Genomic DNA, 19,940 nt, shown 5'->3' on the forward strand with positions numbered 1-19,940 from the left:
GATGTGGCCCCCAGGCACCTGGGGTTTGCGCTCCCTGCTTTCCTTTTAGGAATTATAAAACAGTAGTTGAGTGGTGTATTTGGCTCACTTGTTCAAAAATCATCCCTTCAAACCTCCTTTTGAGAGAGAGAGAGAGAGAGAGAGAGAGAGAGAGAGAGAGAGAGAGATTAGATTAATGGCTTGTAGATTATTTCTCTATTCCTTTCTCTCTAAGCTATTTGAATGAAAAGAATTGAATGCAATAAATATGCACTGATCTACTGTTACCATCTAGGGGTCTTAATCAAGTTTGTTTTCTCTGCCAGTTGAAGAATTAAAAGGCAGGAAAATTCTCACGAGACAGGAGCAGTAGGGAAATTCTCCAACACAGGAACAGAGTCAATGGTGAAGAAACCGTTTTATTAGGGGTGAGAGGGCCCAGTGAGCCCATGGAGAAAGACCCTTTGCCAAGCAGATGGGGTCTCGGAGTCTGAAAATCCAGTCTCCCCTGGAGAGCTAGGGTTAAGTCTTTCAGGGGTCTTCCTCCCCCTAATTAGGGTTAGTCGACTTAAACAAGGACACCGTGGCTGATTAGCCCATAACTGCTGTGAAAGCAAGTCCTGATCCAGCCTTGAACTTACAGGGCTGGTCCAACAGCAAGGGTTTCCTACCCGTGGGAGAAAAGCAGGCCCTTTGCTTTAAGCTGCCAGGCTTTCTGTCTCGAGTCGGGAGAGTGAGGAGAAGCTAGGCTAGCTGTCTTGGAAGTTTGATGTCTGCATTACCTTGTCACGGCCCCTTTGCCCTATCTCTCTGCTCATCACAGACCGTGTCCAACTCCTTGTCCCTCACTAGGGCACACAGACACTGTGGTGGACGCTGCTGCAGCTCGGAGTGCACAGTGTGAGGGGAGGAGAGTAAAGAAACAAGCACACAAGCAGCCACGGCGCAGTGGACAGTGTGGTCTCTACCCGAGAGATACAGTGAGTGGGAGCTGCTCAGCGGAGAGATGAAAGAAAAGTTTTCTCAAGGAGGAACTCTCCCAGGGCCGGACGGTGGTGGTGGTGGCGGCGGCGGCGGCGGGCGGCGGCGGCGGCGGCGGCGCACGCCTTTGATCCCAGCACTGAGAGGCAGAGCCAGTGAGTTCAAGGCTAGCCTGGTCTACAGAGCAAGTTCCCGGACAGGCCCCAAAGCTACACAGAGAAACTTGTCTCAAAAAACCAAACACACAAAAAGAGAACTCACCCAGGCTAGACTGTCTTAAGCAGGAGGAAGCAGAGACACAGCATCAGAAGGAAGAGAGTGAGCGGGAGAGAACCAGTGCTTCTGCCGCAAGCCCAGGGCTTGACCTTGTCAGATCGATAAAGACAAGCAAAGCCCTTCCTGGGGAGACCTAGAGGTCAACTTAGGGTCAACTCACTCAGGGAGAAACCCTAAGGATTCTCCAGGAACCCCGGGGCAGTGCCAGAGATGGATGCAGGGACTCTAAGTGACAAGAAAGCCAAACACACCCCTTGTGTAGTGACACGGGCAATCGGTTCCCTGGGGATGTCAGCGACCCAGACTCCCTGAGAAACAAGACGGGACAGGGCAGGGGCTGACCTGTATTGATGAAGTGTAGCATGAATCTTAAATGGTCTTACTAATAAAATCAAACCTGGAGCCAGGTATTGGGGTGAATGCCGGAAGATCAGAGAAGCAGAACAAGCCATAGCTACCTCACCTGGACAGTTCCTCAGCTGATCCTGTTTCCTCAGACTGAAAGCCTCTGAGTCCTCATCCAGAATGGATCTCAGCTGAACTGTTGCTCAAAAGCCTAAAAGCTTAACCAGCCCTAGTTCCTGGTCCTCATGCCTTAAATACCTTTCTGCTTTCTGCCATCACTTCCTGGGATTAAAGGCGTGAGTAACCATGCCTGGCTGTTTCCAGTGTGACCTTGAATTCAGAGATCCAGAGGGATTTCTGCCTCTGGAATGCTAGGATTAAAGGTGTGAGTGCCACCATTTTCTAGCCTCTGTATCTAGTGGCTGTTCTGTTCTCTGACCCCAGATAAGTTTATTAAGGTGCGCGATATTTTGGGGAACACAATACCACCACAATGAAGAACACCCCAGTGTGCTACCCATGGGGAAATAAATCAAGTAAGTAGGAGGGAATGGGGTAACACACTGAAGAGCCAGACAGGCTACAGAAAGAAGGTATAACTGAAGCGTGACCCTAATTAGTCTTAATAATAAAAACGCAGATATCAGGGTGGAAGCTAAAAGATCAGAGAAGGCTGATCTTAGGAAAGTGCCAACGCCAGGGCACCACTGTGAGCAGAACAAAGCATATTAACAGAACAACAGGCTTGCGGTACTTACACTGAGTCTGTGGAGGTGAGACTCTTACCTGCTTGTATGTGTAAGCAGTGCTGGGATTAAAGGCATAAGCCTCCCATGTGCTGGGATCAAAGGCATGAGCCTGATGCTGCGATTAAAGATGTGAGCCTCTATCGATTTGCTCTTTCTCTTTTAGACTAGTTCAATCTTATGTAGCCAGGGTGGCCTTGACCTCCTTATCTTCCAGCTTCCTTCTCCCAAGTGCTGGGATTAAAGGTGTGTGCCACCACTGCTGGCCTCTACGGTTAACTAGTGGCTAGCTCTGCCCTCTGATCTCCAGACAAGCTTGATTTGTCAGAATACAAACAAAATATCACACAACATATAACAATACACAAACAACAGCCTAGGCAGCAGCCCTTGAAAAGTAAATTTATGATTTGACCTGGACCTATTAAACCAACATGGCTTTATACTCCTAGGAAAAAGAACTATGAGTTTCTAGTCAAAAGATGGTGTTATCGGGGCATTGTGGTGCACACTGGTAATTCCAGAACTCGTGGGTAGAGGCTGGAGGAGCAGGAGTTTTAAGACTAATCTTGGCTACTTAGTGAGTTTGAGGCCAATCTGGACTATGTGAGAACCAGTCTTAATTCTTCCCTCCCAAAAGAGGGGGTGAGTGTTCCAATCCTTTAGACTACCAGAGCCTAATGAGATGATCCTCCAAAAGGCATTTAAGGCTTTGCCTCATCAAAAACTTAATATTTAACAAAGAGTTTCCAACTGCTCCCTCCTGTTGGCTTCTGCCCCATCCTCATGGTTTGAGAGGAAAAACAGCCCAGCCTGGAGAACACACACAAGCAGGTAAGAGTCTCACCTCCACAGACTCAGTGTAAGTACTGCAAACCTGTTGTTCTGTTAATATGCTTTGCTCTGCTCACAGTGGTGCCCTGGCGTTGGCACTTTCCTCAGAATCATTATGGTGCCATGTCACTTAGCTAATAAGCCATGCTGTCCATCTCTACGGATATAATCCCTATGAAAAAACATTGACCTCTGATCAAATGACTGTCTTTCACTGGGAACTTTGGGGGTTTTTGCTTTGCTTTGATTTTTTTCTTTCTCTGTGTAGCCATGGCTATTCTGGAACTTGCTGTGTAGACCAGGATGGCCCTGAACTCACAGAGATCCACCTGCCACTACCTCCCAAATGCTGGGATTAAGGGCATACGGGACCATGCCTGGCTTCACTGGAAACATTCCATAAATTAGCACTGAAGAGCATGACTCCTTCTAGTGGTCTCCCCATTAGAATATGCACAACAGGACCAGAAACACCAGTTTAGTCTTGTTGTGATCTGTGAAGCTCACACTTTCCATGGTGAACTAGAAGCCACTACCTTGGAAAACCCAGGCAGCATGTTTGGTCCCCAAACCATCATCACATGCTATTTACATTGGCCTTAGAATTTGCCTTTCTCTAGTCACCTGGCCTGCTGTCTTGTTTTGGGGGGTGGGGGGAGGTGGATAAGTAGAACAGCAGAATCAGAGAGGCCCACATTCTAGTGTTTCATACTGATCTATGCTCTATAATGTATAGGGAAAATATTTAGAAATACTTCAAGACACTTTAAACATGCCACTCTGAAAGAATTTTTATCTTCTCATTGTTTTATGACTCTCTCCTCTAGTTTCTGGCAACTTCCCGTTCTGCATGTTCTTCCAGTGTACAGCCCTACCGTGGAAAGCCAGATGGGCATGCCTTGAGAAACCCTGGCTAGAGTCGCTTCCTTAGTAAGACTTATCTTGCTTCTTGATTTATATATTTGCTACTCTAGCTGGGGGTACTTTTGTTCAACTACCTTCTCATTTCCTGTCGATTGCACTAACCTGATAAGCGCTGAGCATTGTTGGTGTTGGAATAGGTTCAGGGAGAGTAATACTGCCAATAATTGGCAAACTATTGTGGAGTTTCCACATTTATCCACTATGCCAACTGTCTTCTTGAGTCAAGAACAACTTTATTTACCTTTCAGTCAGAGAGACGAGTTCATTTTGAGAGTTCTCAGAATTGCGGCAGATGGAGGGAATTTCCAAGACTTGCAAGAGTGGTTCTGGGTTTTTGTTTGTTCTGTTTAGGTGACAGGGTCTTGTGTACATCAGGGTGGCCTCTAACTCTGCTGTGTAGCTGAAGACCACCTTGAATTTCTAGTCCTTCTGCCTCTAGCTCCTGAGTGCTTGGATTGGAGGTATGCACAGTGGCCTGTTTGTACTATGCTAGAGATGAGCCCAGGACTTCGTGCTTGCTGGGCATGAAGGCAAGGATTCTACCTCTTGCGTTACATTCCCAGCACCCAGAGGGCTTTTGCTTAACATCACTTCCCCACCAAAGGGTCAAGACTGAGAGAATCAGTAGCCGGAGCAGCCAGTGGTGAACCTGTAGCGGCTGAAGGGACTCTGGTTACTGGCTAGATTCTGACTCTTCAATCAAGGTCCCCCGTTCTCTTGGAGCTTCTGTACAGGGAACCCCAGTGCTGTATGAAAAGATGCTGCTTATTCACCTTTGTAAGAACCATACCCACAAGCCAGCCGGCGGCGGCGCGCGCCTTTAATCTCAGCACTCGGGAGGCAGAGGCAGGCGGGTCTCTGAGTTTTACCCGTCATTCCTCTTCTGATCTGCTCACTGATTCTTCCAGTGCTATAACTCTTCTAGCAGAACCAGTCTCTCTCTTTTATACTTTAGACTTTGATAGAAACTTTCTTCTCACGAGGCTCCAGAACAGGTCATAGGTAACCAAGGTCTCTGAAATCCTTGTTTATGGTGCCTGGGATGGCAACTCATTACTCTAGTGTAGAAAATACTGCATCTATCCATTCACTCAGCAACATCAGGATTTTCTAAGGTTTGAGGTACCTGATAGGTTAGAGATGTGCAAAGAACAGGAAGCAGCCATCACCGAGCCCCCTAACTGCTCTCCATGCTTCTGTTCCAGGCGAGGGCTTCCACAACTACCACCACACCTTCCCCTACGACTACTCTGCCAGTGAGTACCACTGGCACATCAACTTCACCACGTTCTTCATCGACTGCATGACTGCCCTGGGCCTGGCTTATGACCGGAAGAGAGTGTCCAAGGCCACTGTCTTGGCCAAACAGGCAATGGCAGCTGCAAGAAGGGTTGAGTTTGGAGTCATCTGGGGTCCTATTCAAAAATTATCTGGTCAGAGACTTAATGATCCAGAATGCTAATGGTGATTATGGAAACCTGTTTCAGGACAGTGCATCAATAAAATGCTCAATACTGGAAGGTCGCGCTGACCTTGATGCTAAGCGGATCATCCCTCCTCTGTCTTCCATTTCCACTGGTCTTCCGTTTCTGTGTTCTTGTTGCCTTCCTCTGTCCTCTTCCTCACGCCTCCCAAGCAGCTGCTCATCACTTTCAAATCCTAGAAAGCTTTCTGGAGTTCCAAAGGAAAGGTCTCCCCAGGTAACCCAGTCCCTGGAGGTCTCCTGAGCGCCAGGCTAGAAAAGGAACACAATCTCTGGGGAAGGCCTGTTGGTTCTCAAGAGCCCACATCTTACTCAGCAGGAAAAGATCTTTATTTGGCAGAGGGCTTGAAAGCAGGTAAATAATAAGGGGTGGGGGTTAGCCTGCAGGGTAGACTCCATAAATAACGTTGGCTTTGAGCTGGAAATAAGCCACTAACCATATCTTTCATGGCTTGTCTACACAGCCTACTTCTTTCTCTCCTGAGTGTGTGACAGCGGGGGTGGGGGGTGGGGGGTAGGGTGGTGGGGGTGGGGGGGGTGGGGGGTGGGGGGTGACGGTAACGCTTAAGCACAACGGAGAACACAAAGTGTCCTCTAACTTAGACGAGTGGAGGAGAAGAATTTCCTTAGCAGGAAACAGTGTGTGGGGAAAGGCTCTTCTTTCCCATTAACAGCGAACAAACTCCTCTGCAGGTTGGGTGTGTCTAGACCCCGAGAGCAGCGGCTCAGAGTTCTAGGATTCATCCAATGGCTTTTATTTCTCTACTCTGACACATTCATGGTCACCGGTTGCTGCTCTCACAGCAATAATCTATAAAATTTCCAGGCATCCAAAAAAGAATAAGCATGCTAGTTTCGGTGGCCCGTGTCTTTAATCTCAACACTCAGAGGCAGGTGGATCTCTGTGAGTTTAAAGCCAGCCTGGTCTCCGTAGCAAGTTGTAGACCACACAGGGTTACATAGTGAGACCCTGTCTTTTAAAAAACAACAACAAAACACACACACACACACACACACACACACACACACACACATTAGAAGGTAGTGTTGAGACAACCTAAATTTTAAATTTAAGGTGAATGACCTCGTAGTTGACTGGTTCCTGAAGCTCCCGAAAATGTCCCACACTTTAGCTCTGCCGGGGAATGATGCTGAAGAAACCGAATTAGAGGTGGAATGAGCCAGGTTACCCATTCTTTACACTGCTGGGAAGGTCGGGAAGCAGTTGATAAGAAGCAGGGTCTGCAGGCAGCTCCTTGTTTTCTGAGTGACGACATCCCAAAATGGAGAATTTGCTGAGTGACTGGGTGTCCCGATGAACAGAGTCTGAAGCTGGGTCTCTTTCACGAGCCCCGGTTTCTCTGTGATGCATTCTTATCAACATTACATCAAAAGACGTCCTAGCTGGGCATGGTGGAACACACCTGTCACTCCAGGGACTGAGGTAGGTTGATAAGGGGTTCACAGCCAGCCCGAGCGACACAGTGTCATGATACAACTGATGTCTAGAGTGGGAAATTAAGCAGGGAAAGTCATAAGAAACGGTTATGGCATTGGAAGTAGAAGTTTTTCTCCCGAGTTTTCTAATATCCCAATTTTAGTCTCTGAATTATAACTCAAATGGGTCAGTGTGGCACACGGACAAGTTCGCCATTCATTGCCTTCTTTGCTCTCGGTTCTAAAGCTAATTGTTCTGATGTAAGTTTGTGGTTTTGATTTTGTTTTTCTTACCCCACCCCCACCCCCAACTCCCATTTTTCTTCTTTAGGGTTTTCAAGGCAGGGTTTCCCTGTGTAGCCCTGGCTGTCCTGAAACTTACTCTGTAGACCCGGCTGGCCTTAAACTTAGAGATCCACCTGCCTCTGCCTCCCGAGAGCTGGGATTAAAGGCATGCTCCACCACCAACCTGACTGCACCGTTTTGGGAGCTGCACCTTTAACTATCAAAATGAAGTAGAGTCTGCACAGACCGAGTCATACCCAGTAACCTGCCCTTCCTAAGAGTAATGTCAGGTTAAACTCTGGCAGCAGGAAGCAGAGTCTGCTGGCTTTAAATCAAACGCACCCCAAGCTGACACCACAGCCTGGGGAAATGTCAGGACTCCATGAGTCATATGCTCACAAAGACTCAACATGGAGATCTGGGAAAGGCTGAGAGCAGCAGCAGCAGGAGAGCTGCCCAGGAAGCAATTCTTACCTTGCAGCCCAGGCTGGGCAGTCAATTCCTGTCTACAGAATGTCTGCCCCCAAAGAACAAAGAGCCCCCTAGGAATGCTGACAGCTCTGGCAGTTGGAGGAAAGGAAGCAGACCAGGGTCTCCATGTTCCTGGAACAGAGAGGACTTCCTGGCCACAGCAGGGAAAGGTGGGGTTTGTTTTGGTGGTTTTGCTTTGTCTACTTGATCTGTGGAAGCAGACTTTACAGTGTGTGGAAGCTCTGTGTTCCTGCAATAGCTTCCAGACCAGCATCTTGATTTCTAAGAGCTGCTAGAAGAAACTCTGCCCGTTCACTTCACTTTCCAACCTAAGTTGGCCTCACTCTGGGTGAAGTCATGACTCGGAACTATTCTGAAGGTGGATGTCGGTCATTGAGAATGCCCCCATCAAAGGTTATCACACTGAGACTTAATTTGATGGTGACATTTAATCATTCAAGACCTGGCTTTCTAAGTACACACACACACACACACACACACACACACACACACACACACTCACAAATTGTTATAATTAAATTATTTGAAACAAACCAGCATATTCTATGTATTTGGTTGTTTTTAATTCAAGGCCAAATAGATTAAAGAAGCACTGATGAAACCCAAGACTTTGGTTAAAGGAAACGCTCAGTATTCTCTAAATTCTAGTGTTGTGTAGTCTACCATCTCAAGGATAAAGAAAACAAAGGCTAAAAATACGCCAAAGGCGGCCGCTTTAACCTGGAGTCTAAGAAAAACCAAGACAGCGTGCTCAGCATTGGCAAAGGAGATTCAGGGCATGGCACAGATCTAAATACAACTTTCTTTAGATTGGGAAATATATGTTGTGTCTAGCAACTGGAGGACACCATGGTAACATCGATGACATTTGTCTAGTCAGATGCTGCTCGGCTAGAGGAGGCGTCGTTTTATTGTAGCAGCAGCAGGCGCTGTCGGTGACAGACCTGAGTTCACGATGTGGGTGACTTCCCCTGGAGAAAAGCAGCGAGAGAGGGAAGGGTCTGCTGTGGTGAGTCTCCAGAACCTTGGCTTTGCCTCCTGTGTGGAGCAAAGGACAAAGGACTTAGGCAAAGCATCTTCTATAGCCATTACCTGCCAGCTGTGCCCAGTTATACCAAGAAGCGAAGCCTGGGGGAGTGGCCCTGTTTTCCGCCTGGGAATGGTGGGAGGTTGAAGTTAACGCAATCATTCTGTGCAAACTCCCTTTGTCCTTCAAGGACCCAACTTACTCCAGCCTCATGACCATCTTAATATCCAGCCACACCTGAGTTTTAGGCTGTACTCTCAAGTCATAGAAAAGCCAAGCATTTCTTCCCTGCTTTTCTAACCAAAAGCCCACTGTCTCATAAAGTCCTTGTTCCTCAAGGCCAACTTTCTCCTTGTGAGGAGCAGGGAGGTCAGAGACTGAAGCCAGGACCTTGTACTTGCTAGGCAAGGGCTCCACCACTGAGCTACACCACCTACCCCCAGGTTTCTCTTATAAAAATGCCTCCCAGAACCTAAGTGGTTAGTACTCGATGAAATCAGGAGATGATATCACACGCTTTTAGTTCGCTTTGTGCTACAAACTGTTGGAAATGTCATGGAAGTTGGAGCATGCAGTAACTGAGGTTTAATCTCCGTGACATTGGCAACTAGCTGCTCTTTACATTTACAGGGGCAAAAACGTCAGACAATGATCACAGGCTACTGTTACGACTCTGCCGCCACTCCAGCTGCATGACCACACATGCGCAGTTCAGCAGCTAAGTAAGGGGGTCTTACACCTTATGTCATCAGTGGTCACACAATCTGCGCATGCGTGGCGTAGCTCCGTAAGCCCACCTGCGCCTTAAAAAGCCGGACACAGACTCCTTTCCCCTCTCTGTTCTGTTCTCTCTTCCCCCCATTACCTCTGTCTCTCTCTTTCTCTGTTCTCTGCACATGCTTCTTCCCCAGGCCTGGTTCTTTTGTCCCGTCCCCCCACCTCCACCCTTCCTCCTAATAAAGCTGGGGTTTTGCTGTGGCTCTCGCCTCAGCACGGTAACCAGGACCGCTTATCATTTTTAAAACAACAGCTCCAAGGACCTGAGATTTTCTTGGACACACAAACAAAACTCCTCTCCTTGCAAAACTCGGGTCTGCTCCTCGGCCACTCTTCCCCAGACCCTTCCATAGAGGGCTGGCACAGGGGACTCGGTGCTGGAGAGCTTGCCTACCACGCACATGGCTCTGGGCTCACTCTATCCCCATCACCACAACAGAACGACACAATAGCAAAGACAACAAAAGGGGCCATGTGTGCTGTGCTAGCTCAGAGATTTAGGCGCAGATAAGGATCTTTCGGGGACCAAAGGGACATCTGCTTCGTGGCCACTTTGCACAGGGAACATGAGTCACCAGGCCAGGCTGTAAGACCTGTGAACAAGGAAAGGAGGGTGAAAGGCAGAGAAGGCCCCGAATTACTCAGGGCTCCATACGTTCCCCTTAGAAAATTCTGGAGGGCAGCAGAATTCCCCTGTAGTCTGTGATTTCTGACACATACACATACTTAAACTGAAGTGGATTTCACAGCATAAAATTAGCCAATTAAATCAAGCACTGCTGTGACATTTAGTACATTCATAATAATGTGCAACCACCACCTTCAGTTCTGAATCATTTTAATCACCCCCAGAGAGAGCCCATACCCATTCAACAGGGGCTCCCCCAACTCCAGCTCCACTCAGCTTCTTATGCCTTGTACTAATCAACATCCCATCTCTAGGATTTATCCATTGGCGATATTTCACAGAAATGGAATCTCACAGCCTGTGGTATTCTGCGGATCTCTTCTCTCATCGTGACTTTTTGGGCATTCATTCATACCACAATGTCTGTACCTCATTGCCTTTGCTGATCAATATTGGGTCGTAGTGTGTACCCCAGTTGAAGTTCCCTTTGTTGGTGTACAGTTGTCTCAATCTTTCACTAAATGTGAAATGTGAATTGCTATGAGTATTACTGAGCAAATATTTGAGAACCCGCTTTCAATATTCTCTATATGCAGCCAGGAGTGGATGTCATTGCTCATACTGTAATTCTGTTTCTTTTTGTGGGGACATCAAACTTTGTTTCACAGTGACTGCACCATTTTATATTCCCACCAGCAATCACCGTCCCTCCCTTGAATATTCCATGTGTTCATACATCTGTCCCTTTTCTCCTCCTTCCTTCCACAAAAGCCAGTCCCCACAGATCCTCCGACCCGGCTCTTGCTCCAGGGACGTAAGGTGGAGGAAACTGCGCCTAACAGCATCGAGCCTTGTCTTTTCCACAGTAGGGCAGGGAGGGCAAGCTGTCAATTCCCTGGATCACTAAGGTACACACTACAGTCTTTTGTGTGGCTCCTGCTACGCTCCAACACCTCCGTGGTCTCTCTAAACTTTCCATTAAACTCCCACGCAAGGAAGCTTGGGGCAGAAGGAAGATCGGTGTGGAAACCCAAGTTCCGAGGCGCTCACGTCCCAACCGTCCGCCTCCTCGCGCCCCGCCTCTCTGCAGTGGGCGGGCCCGGGGCCCTAGACGCCCAGAGACCCTGGGAAAGGAGGCCCCTCCCCGGGGTTACTCTCGGTCAGCGCCCGCCCCCGAGGTTACTCGCGTTCACTCGGCCCACAACGGCCGACGCCGAGCAGCCAATCAGCAGCCGCGCTGCGGCTCTGCCCGTGCCCGCTCCAATCAGGAGGCGCCGCCCCTGCAGATTGGCTGCGCGGGTCGCTGTTACTGCCTCTCTGCGCCCCCCACCCCCACCCGCGTCTGGCTCCGGGGGAGCGGGGGGGGGGGGGGGCTGCGCGGTGCGCGCGCACCTTGCAGTCATCCTCCCGTGTAGAGCCGATGGATGGCTTCCTGGGATCCCCCCACCCCCCACCTCCGTACAGCCCTCCTCTCTGAGGAGGAGGGACGCAGAGCTGTGGGCTCCACATAGCCAGCCCTGCCCATGGATGACCTTGGGTATGCGCTCGGGTCCCCAGCTCCCTCCTCCGTGGGGGGACTTGGCTAAGCAGGGCGCGATCTTACTGCTTCCTGCAGACATCTGTCATGTAGGAGGTAGGGCGCCAGTTCAAAGAAAAACCCAATAGTATGTCGTGGCAAGGGTTAAGATGTTACAGAAAACACAGAGACCCAAGTGTTTAGTCACGATTCCGGCTGATGCTCCCGGCCTGAAGGGGTGTGAGAAGAGACTGCAGGGGAGGCTGAGAATGCCAGCCAGGCACAGAGAGTCTAGATTGCTCGGTGATAAGGAGTCATGAGATGCACTCACTCAAGCAGGACAGGAAAATCTGTTTCAGAAAGTTACTGTGGTGCCAGAGCAGAGGGGACCAGATTAGGGCTGGAAGGCCAGATCCAGGCTTCGTCAGGACTCCTGTTAGGGAGTGAGACCTTCAAATCTTAAAGTGCTAGTGGGAAGGGCAAAGGACTTCTGAGTCTAGGAGCAGAATTAATGGCCATCTATTGATGGGATCTGCACAAGGTGGAGGGTTCAGTCTGAGTGTCTCCAAGGGCAACACTCTTGGTACTTTATCTGAAAGAGATGAATTAACTGGTGTTTGTGTGTGCGGTTTCTGATTTATTTTGTTTGTTTTGTCTTTTTGAGACCGGGCTGGCCTTGAACTCAGAGATTCACTAGCCTCCCCTTCCCAAGTGCTGAGATTAAAGGTGTGCACCACACCTGGCTCTTTTTCTTTAATGTAACATTTCTATTTCAAAGTATAATGGCCAATCAATTCTTAATCACTTCAGTAATGGGCAGACTTTCTCAGATATTGGTAAGGTAAAGCTTTTACTTCAAGGAAACAATTTATGATAATTGCCCTAATAATCCTTAAGGCAAATATTAGACATTTGGAAACCTTGCATATGGCACGGAGTTTGAGAGCTTCCTAACAATTTAAGGCTTGTCTGGTAAAATCGGCAGTGATATTAAGGAACACTTTCTTATTTGGTAAAATGAAATAAGCTAATATTTTGGAACATTCTTCTAACTGAGGGAATCAAAAGTGGCACATTACCAAATCACGCATGAATAAAGGTGGCTAGAAAATGCAGGCAAGAGCCGGTTATGATGGTGCATGCCTACGATCTCAGCTCTTGGGAGGCAGATGCAGGAGGATCCCTGTGAGTCCCGGGTCATCCTGGTCTACAGAGTGAGTTCCAGGACAGCCAGGGCTATGTAGAGAGATTTGAAAAGAGAGAAAAAAAAGGGGGGGGGGAGCAGGCAAGACCATGCTAAAGAACATAAGAATCCAGGGTCTGGTGGCACATGCCAATTGACAGAAAAACTGTAAGAAGCCCATTCCTCACCTGGACTTCATACCACAGAGCATGCTCAAAGTGGGGTGCTGTGTAAATGTTCTATAAGGGTCATGAGTACCATGGCCTGAAGCTCTTTGAGGGCATGCTTTTCCCTCAGCTCACTGGCCAGCTCCCACACTCAGGAGTACCACCCCCCACCCTTTATATTTGTTTTTGAGACAAAAACTGTGCAGCCCTGGTAAGCCTGGGACTCACTATGTAGATCAAGAGTTGGCCTGGAACTCACAGCAAAGAAAAAAAAGAAAACTGTTCAAAAATCTGTTAGAGAGATAGTGATAGTTCCATATGAAAATATCAACAGGAAGGAAACAGAGATGGAAGGTTGAGAACGTATTATCCAGCTGGGCGGTGGTGGCACACACCTTTAATCCAGCACTGTGGGGGCAGAGGCAGGAGGACCTCTGTGAGGTCGAGGCAGCCTGGGCTACAGAGTGAATTCCAGGACAGCTAGGGCCATTACACAGAGAAACCCTGTCTCAAAAAAAAATGAACAAACAAAAACCCAAAAGAGCATGTTATCCAAGTGTTAGACTCAGCACCTCTGAGTCCCACCTAAAGCAGGCAGAAGGGCCCATGGTCTTCCTGACCTGTGAGATGCAGATCCTGGAGAAGGCTCCTACAAGAAAGTCAAGGATTTAGAAGTGAGAAAGCAGAAGAGAACAGAGTCAGCCTAGGTGGGCTTTCTTGTTATTGTTTTTCTCAACCTTATATAGTCTCAGGGAGAAATCATCAAGGGACAATGAAATACAACTGAAGGAGACTTAGAAGTTAATCCTAGAGACACAGGTCCCAGAATCAACACTCCCCCCACCCCCCACCCCGCCGCTGCTGTGTCTTCTGGTCCTAAGATACCCTTATTTGGGTGCTGGGGTATAGGCCACTGGGGGTGGGGTGGTGTTAAGGAAATATGAAATAAAACAAGGTCTTAAGAGATTTGGGAGACACCGGGCATAGTGTCACATAACTGTAAACTCGGAAACTGAGGCAGAAGGGTCAAGAGTCAAAGGCTACCTTTGATCAAAATGCTTTGTATGTGTGTATACAATTCTCAATATTTTAAAAAGCTCAAGGCTAGCTGGGCTACACTGGGAGAATTGACAGAGAGAGAGAGAGGGAGAGAGATTGAGATTGAGATTGACTGGTTCAGGGAAGGGTGTCTAGTGGACTTTGTTCATGTAAAAAGTCTCTTGTAGCCCAGTGTGGTGGGGCAGAGAGGGAGAAAAGCAGAGAGGCAGAGGCAGAAATAGCAGCGCCCCACTTGCCCCCCCCCATTTCGTGCCTTAGAAGAACATCTTTGAATTCTTTTTGGCTGGCTCTTGGCATTCCTTTCTGTATTTCTAAATACACACTTACATCACGATGAACTGACTTAAGAATTTCGTTTACTGACCTCTCGCCTTGGAAGATGAAAATGTAATTTTTAAACACCCACCACTGTGGTGGCCACCACACGTCCAATCACTCGGGTAGGAACCGGCACACTTCATTTTCTCCATCCTCTCCATAGAGCTGTGCCACGACTGTAGTTAAATCGTAACTAGTGTTTGAACTACGGTGATTGTGTAAATACTGTTCAGGCAGTGGCTTCACTACTGCACACCTTTCGTTGTTCTGGACCCGGTCACCACTTTTCTTCTCCTGCTTTTCTGCACACTACTCATGAATGCCACTTGACCCCTTCCGCCTCCCCCACTTGTCTCGGTCTCCACATTTGGCAGCCACCAACACCCAGCTACTTCGTTGTTTTGGAGAAGCACATTCCCGGAGAAATCATTTTTAAGATATGCTGCCTTCACGGTGGTGGTGGCACATGCTTTTAATCCCAGCACTCGGGAGGCAGAGGCAGGTGGATCTCTGTGAGTTCGAGGCTAGCCTGGTCTACAAAGTGAGTTCCAGGGTAGCCAGACAACCCCTGTCTTGGGGTGGGGGGGAAAAGAATACACTGTCTTCACTTTTTCCAAGTTTCATATTGTATCATCAATGATATTCATTGGCCTTTCCTACTCAAAAATGGTTCGTTCTTCGGAGCGTTTTAAAAAGTTTAATAACTATTGAGTTCCTCCCCACCTGATTTTTGTGTTTATTTGCTTGTTTCCTCTTTGATTTTTGCACTAACTTATTTTGTGAGTGTATGGGGTGTTCAAGAGAGCCCATGCCATAGATTGAGTGGAAGTCCGAGGGCCACTTCAGGGGTTCTCTCTCCATCATGTGGGCTCCGGGGGTCACGCTCAGATCTTCAGGCGTGGCAGCAAGCAGCCTCATCCCCGAGCCATCTCAGCGGCCATCTGTTATCTCTCAGGCCCTGGTGGCCTGCTCACTGCCTGCGTGTGTGCTGATGTTCTGTGTATTTTCTGCCCTCTCCCTTCTCCTCTCCTCTCTCTCTCTGCCCTCACCTACTTCCTCTCCCTGCCTCTGACTCCCTTCCACTACTAGTGCTGGAATCTGTGGACGCGTTCCCTCAATAAACTCCAACGTTGCTCGAAAATGTAAAATAAAAACTCCCTCCTCTCTTCATTTGAATTGGTTTTTATTTGAATTTTCAGAAGGACACATGGCAAAGCCTTCTTAGAGATGGATTTGACAAGCCAAAAGCTAAGTGCATAAACTGATCTACTTTCCTCCTTTGGTAACAAGCTTCTTACCAGAACCAAAAGAAATCCTCATTAACTTGATCTGAGGACGGTGCCCTAGGAAATGAAAAGAGAGAGGAAGAGAGGGAGACAAGAGTGGTTTTAAATTCACGTTTCAGAAAAATACAAATTTTGGCCATTTTGAAAATATGAACTTTGAATAAGCTGACTGTGATACCCTGGCTTTTGTAGAGCAAAGTGACTCACACAGAAGATCATATCCCACAAGTGCACCGAGGGACAGTCTAGACAGGGCCGAGACAGGGGCACATCTATCCCACCATGTGGAAGGGGCATCACTCTACCCAGGCCTGCCTATTTCCACTTGTGACCTGTAGCTCTACAATGACTGCCTGGCACATGTTTTTCCCATACCTGAATTATCCCTGTGCCAACTGGTTTATTAAATGTGTAACAGCAATTTAGAGTGACGTGATAAATGGCCCGGGCTGTTTATTATTTTAGACATGGTTTCACAATGCAGTCTAGGCTTGTTCTGAACTCGGATTCCTCCTGCCTCAGCCTCCCAAGTGAGGAAATGACATGTGCAAACAACAGTGCTCAACTCTTTTCTTCTTTTTCTTGCACTGCTGATAGAAAGGGGCCTTGCACACGCCGTGCAGGCACTCTAACACTGAGCTACACCCAGCCCACAGACAGCTTATTAAGTCATACATTCTTAATTTATCCCTAAGAATAATGAGTGGAAAACAAAAGATACCAAGGCCCTAGCAAGAGAAGAAACACCCCATACGGGTTTATAAAGCAAGCTACCGAACATTTCAATAAAACGAGAACAGAATGTTCCTTTTACCTTGACACACTACCTTCCTAAACTTGAAAACTAAGTCTTGAGTAAGATTTCTCAGATGTTCAGAGTCTGCAGCAGAACAGAATGAATGGGCAGAGCTGACCTTCAGCCCCTCTCGAGAGCCCCTTCCAGGAGGAAGATTCCCAGAGACCGTGAAAGGGCCCTTCTTCACCAACCAGTCACCTTCCTCATTGTACTTGGATCCAACACCCGAATCAGGCTGCTCCTCCCGGGGGGGGGGGGGCCGCGGTGGAGTGAAGTGTCCTTGGCATTCTCCACTCGGGCTCCAGCACCCAGGCCAAACAGAATCTTGAACAAGGACTCTTCAGTGGCTCACATGGCAGCACCTAATTCTAGACACTTCTGCGCTCCAGAAGTCCAACCACTCGGAGGACAAATACTTTACGTATCTGATGTCCTTGGATTGGAATTGTTCATGAAGGAAAGGAAGGGCAGGGGAAGGAAGGAAGGAAGGAAGGAAGGAAGGAAGGAAGGAAGGAAGGAAGGAAGGAAGGGGAAAAAGAAAGAGAGGAAGACAAAGGGAGTGAAATAGAAGAGTGAATAAAAAGATGACTATTAATTTACATTCCTTATGGAGCTCATGGGAAGAGCCTGACCTAACTCCGCATGAGAAAATACTTACTCTGCATCTGAACATGATAGGGAATAATAACTGCTTACAGTAATTTTTACTCTTCTCTCTCCCTGAGAATGATGAGTTCACACTGTGACAGCCGTTTAACATGGAACAACTGAAGGCGTTTCTCTAGCAAGTGCTTTCCTGAACTAGAATGAAGCCAGCTCAGAGTCGAGTATGTGCCCCCTCCTCTTTATTCTCTTTGCCTGGCTAGTTCCTGCCTTTGGCTTAGAAATGAGAGGCAGAAAGCATGCCGCAGTGTGAGGCTGACTGCAAGGCCCCGAAGTGATGCCAGACCAAAGATTCTCCATTCATGTGCCACACCTCTGCTCCCCACTTCTCCAGACCTAGAAATTCCTATGACTTGTCTTCCTGGTTGGGAAGTAAAGAAACAATATACACCTTGAAGGTGCATCTTTTCAAAACAACCTTTGCTATAATGCTCATCTATTGCTTAAAAGAGAATGGTCCTGGAAGAGATAATAAGGAGGTAATATTTCAAATATCTCCTATTGACGATAGATGTAACAAATTCAGTGGACAAACGCCCACTGAAAGCCCCCTTGGGTCAGGCACTCAAACCTATCTTCTCTGTCAATCTCAGTACAAGTGGCAGAAGAGCAGAAGCCACAAAGGCCTTAAAGAGCACATGACATGGAGAGCCAGCCTGGTAAACCATTGGGTGATTTAGAAACAAAACCAAAAAGGACAACCAGCAATCAGTAAGGTCGACAGTGGGTAAAGGCTGGAGGGCAGAATGCTCTAGGCAAAAGAAAAGGAGTGTTCGTAGGTTTTAACGGGAAATATCAAGGGATTGAAGAGAAATGAGGACATTTAAGGGAAATACATAAGCAGGGAAGGTCCAGGGTCCAGAGGGCCTCCAAAGTCATGGCAAGAAGTACAGGCTTCATCCGTGGCCAACAGGAACTCCCTGAAATTAAAATGAACTTATTTATTTAAGATGCCTAAGTGGGGAGTATTTTATGCTTACTCTCTTGAGTGGAAGGGTCAAGATTAAAAGTGCCATAAGCCTGTGTGTCCTGTTTCACAGTGGAATGTTACAGCTCACGTCCATCTTCCAAGGGTACACTGTGCACTGCTGTACCAAACAGCTCCCGCATCACTGCAAACCCAAGTGTAGACAAATGTTTATCACACACTACCGAGAGCTTCCAACCTGATGGTTACTTAATACTTGTGGCCAAGCCTCACGCTGCCCCATGTCGCTCCTACCACACGGCTTTATCTTGTGCGCAGGCGGGGACTCCTGAAGCGGGCACACATGGGATGAAGCGGGCAGCGGCCTCTCCTGCTCCTCAACATTGCTTCTACCTCCTTTCTCCCTGGAATTCATTCTCCCCATACTTCAGCACTTATCTAGGCTCCCAGGGCTTTCTCCCCGGGGCAGCAACTTGTCTTGGAGAGAAATGTAGGACTCTTGTTCTACACTGTTGTCTTGGCAAGCCTCCTCGAACTTTCTCTGGAAGACAATGAATGCAATAGCAACCGGCTTAAGTAACAACGCCAACCAGCCCTAGGTTATCAATGCCAGCAGCACTGAGGACCGCAGGCCGAGTAAGTGCAAGGGCCAGTTTGTCTCAGACAGAGCTGCCTGCGGCAACAATTAAAGCATCCCAAGGGAAGCCCTGCATCTTCGACCTGAAAGAGTGCAATACTTGGAAATCTGAACTCTGATGGTGAAACCTCATCAGTATTTGGAACGGTGACTTGGAAGGTGACGCTTCACCCTTATGGATGATATTAGTGTCCTTATAAAAGAAACACGAAGGGGTGGAGATATGGCTCAGCGGTTAAGAGCACTTGCTATTCTTCCAGAGGACGAGAAGTTTGGTTCTCAGAACCCACATTAGACTGTTCAACTCCAGCACGGGGGGGGGGGGGGGGGGTGGGGTGTGGGGTGTGTCCACCACCTCTGGCTTTTCAAGTACCTGTACTCATGTGTACATACTCACATGCACACATACATCCACACCATTAAAATTAATAACACATCTTTTTTAAAAAAGAGTAACCCCAGAGACAACACTCACCCCCTCCCTCCCATTGAAGACAGAGCAAAGATGCCCGCCTGTGAGTCAGAGACCCACTTTGGGCAGATATCAGACGGCTGGTGCTGCGATGTAGATGCCCAGCCTCCCAACCGGTGAGAAACCGATTTCTCTTGTGCGTGCCTCACAGTCTAAGGGAGTTTGTTTAGCAGCCATGGACACAGCTGATGAAAGAACCGAGCGGATCAGACATCACACAGACAACCGAGGGGTAGCGGGCACTCACAGATAACTTCACACAGCCCTTCTGAGCCACCACAGCCCAACTGCCATTTGCTGAGAACACCTGGTCCCATTCAACATTCCTGGCTAGCACTGGCCAGGGAAACCAGGCCTGGAGTGGAGGTGTCTGGTCGCGAGTTAGAGAGCTGGTGAGCACCCCGCCGCCCCCCCCCCCAACCAGAAGGCAAGAGGTCTGTCTTGCTCCCAGGAAATGCCCGGCATCTCTCTTCTTGAGCAACCAGTCACATCGCAATCTCTATCATGCCCTTTTCCTAGAGGAGGTGGGCGATAATGGGGTGACCTGCATACGGTAGCAGACTCTGTGAATGCGCAGCTCGCGAGGCTGCAGGCTCTCTTGGTAGCGTTAACACAGAACCAAAGAAGATGGGCCCGTGAAGGAGAGGTCTGTGAGATCAGAGCACCTACGAGTCCAAGGCCACAGGGTCCCGAGGAAGGGC

The sequence above is a fragment of the Peromyscus leucopus genome, chromosome 1 (assembly GCF_004664715.2).
Source record: "Peromyscus leucopus breed LL Stock chromosome 1, UCI_PerLeu_2.1, whole genome shotgun sequence".
In the NCBI taxonomy this organism is placed as follows: domain Eukaryota; kingdom Metazoa; phylum Chordata; class Mammalia; order Rodentia; family Cricetidae; genus Peromyscus; species Peromyscus leucopus.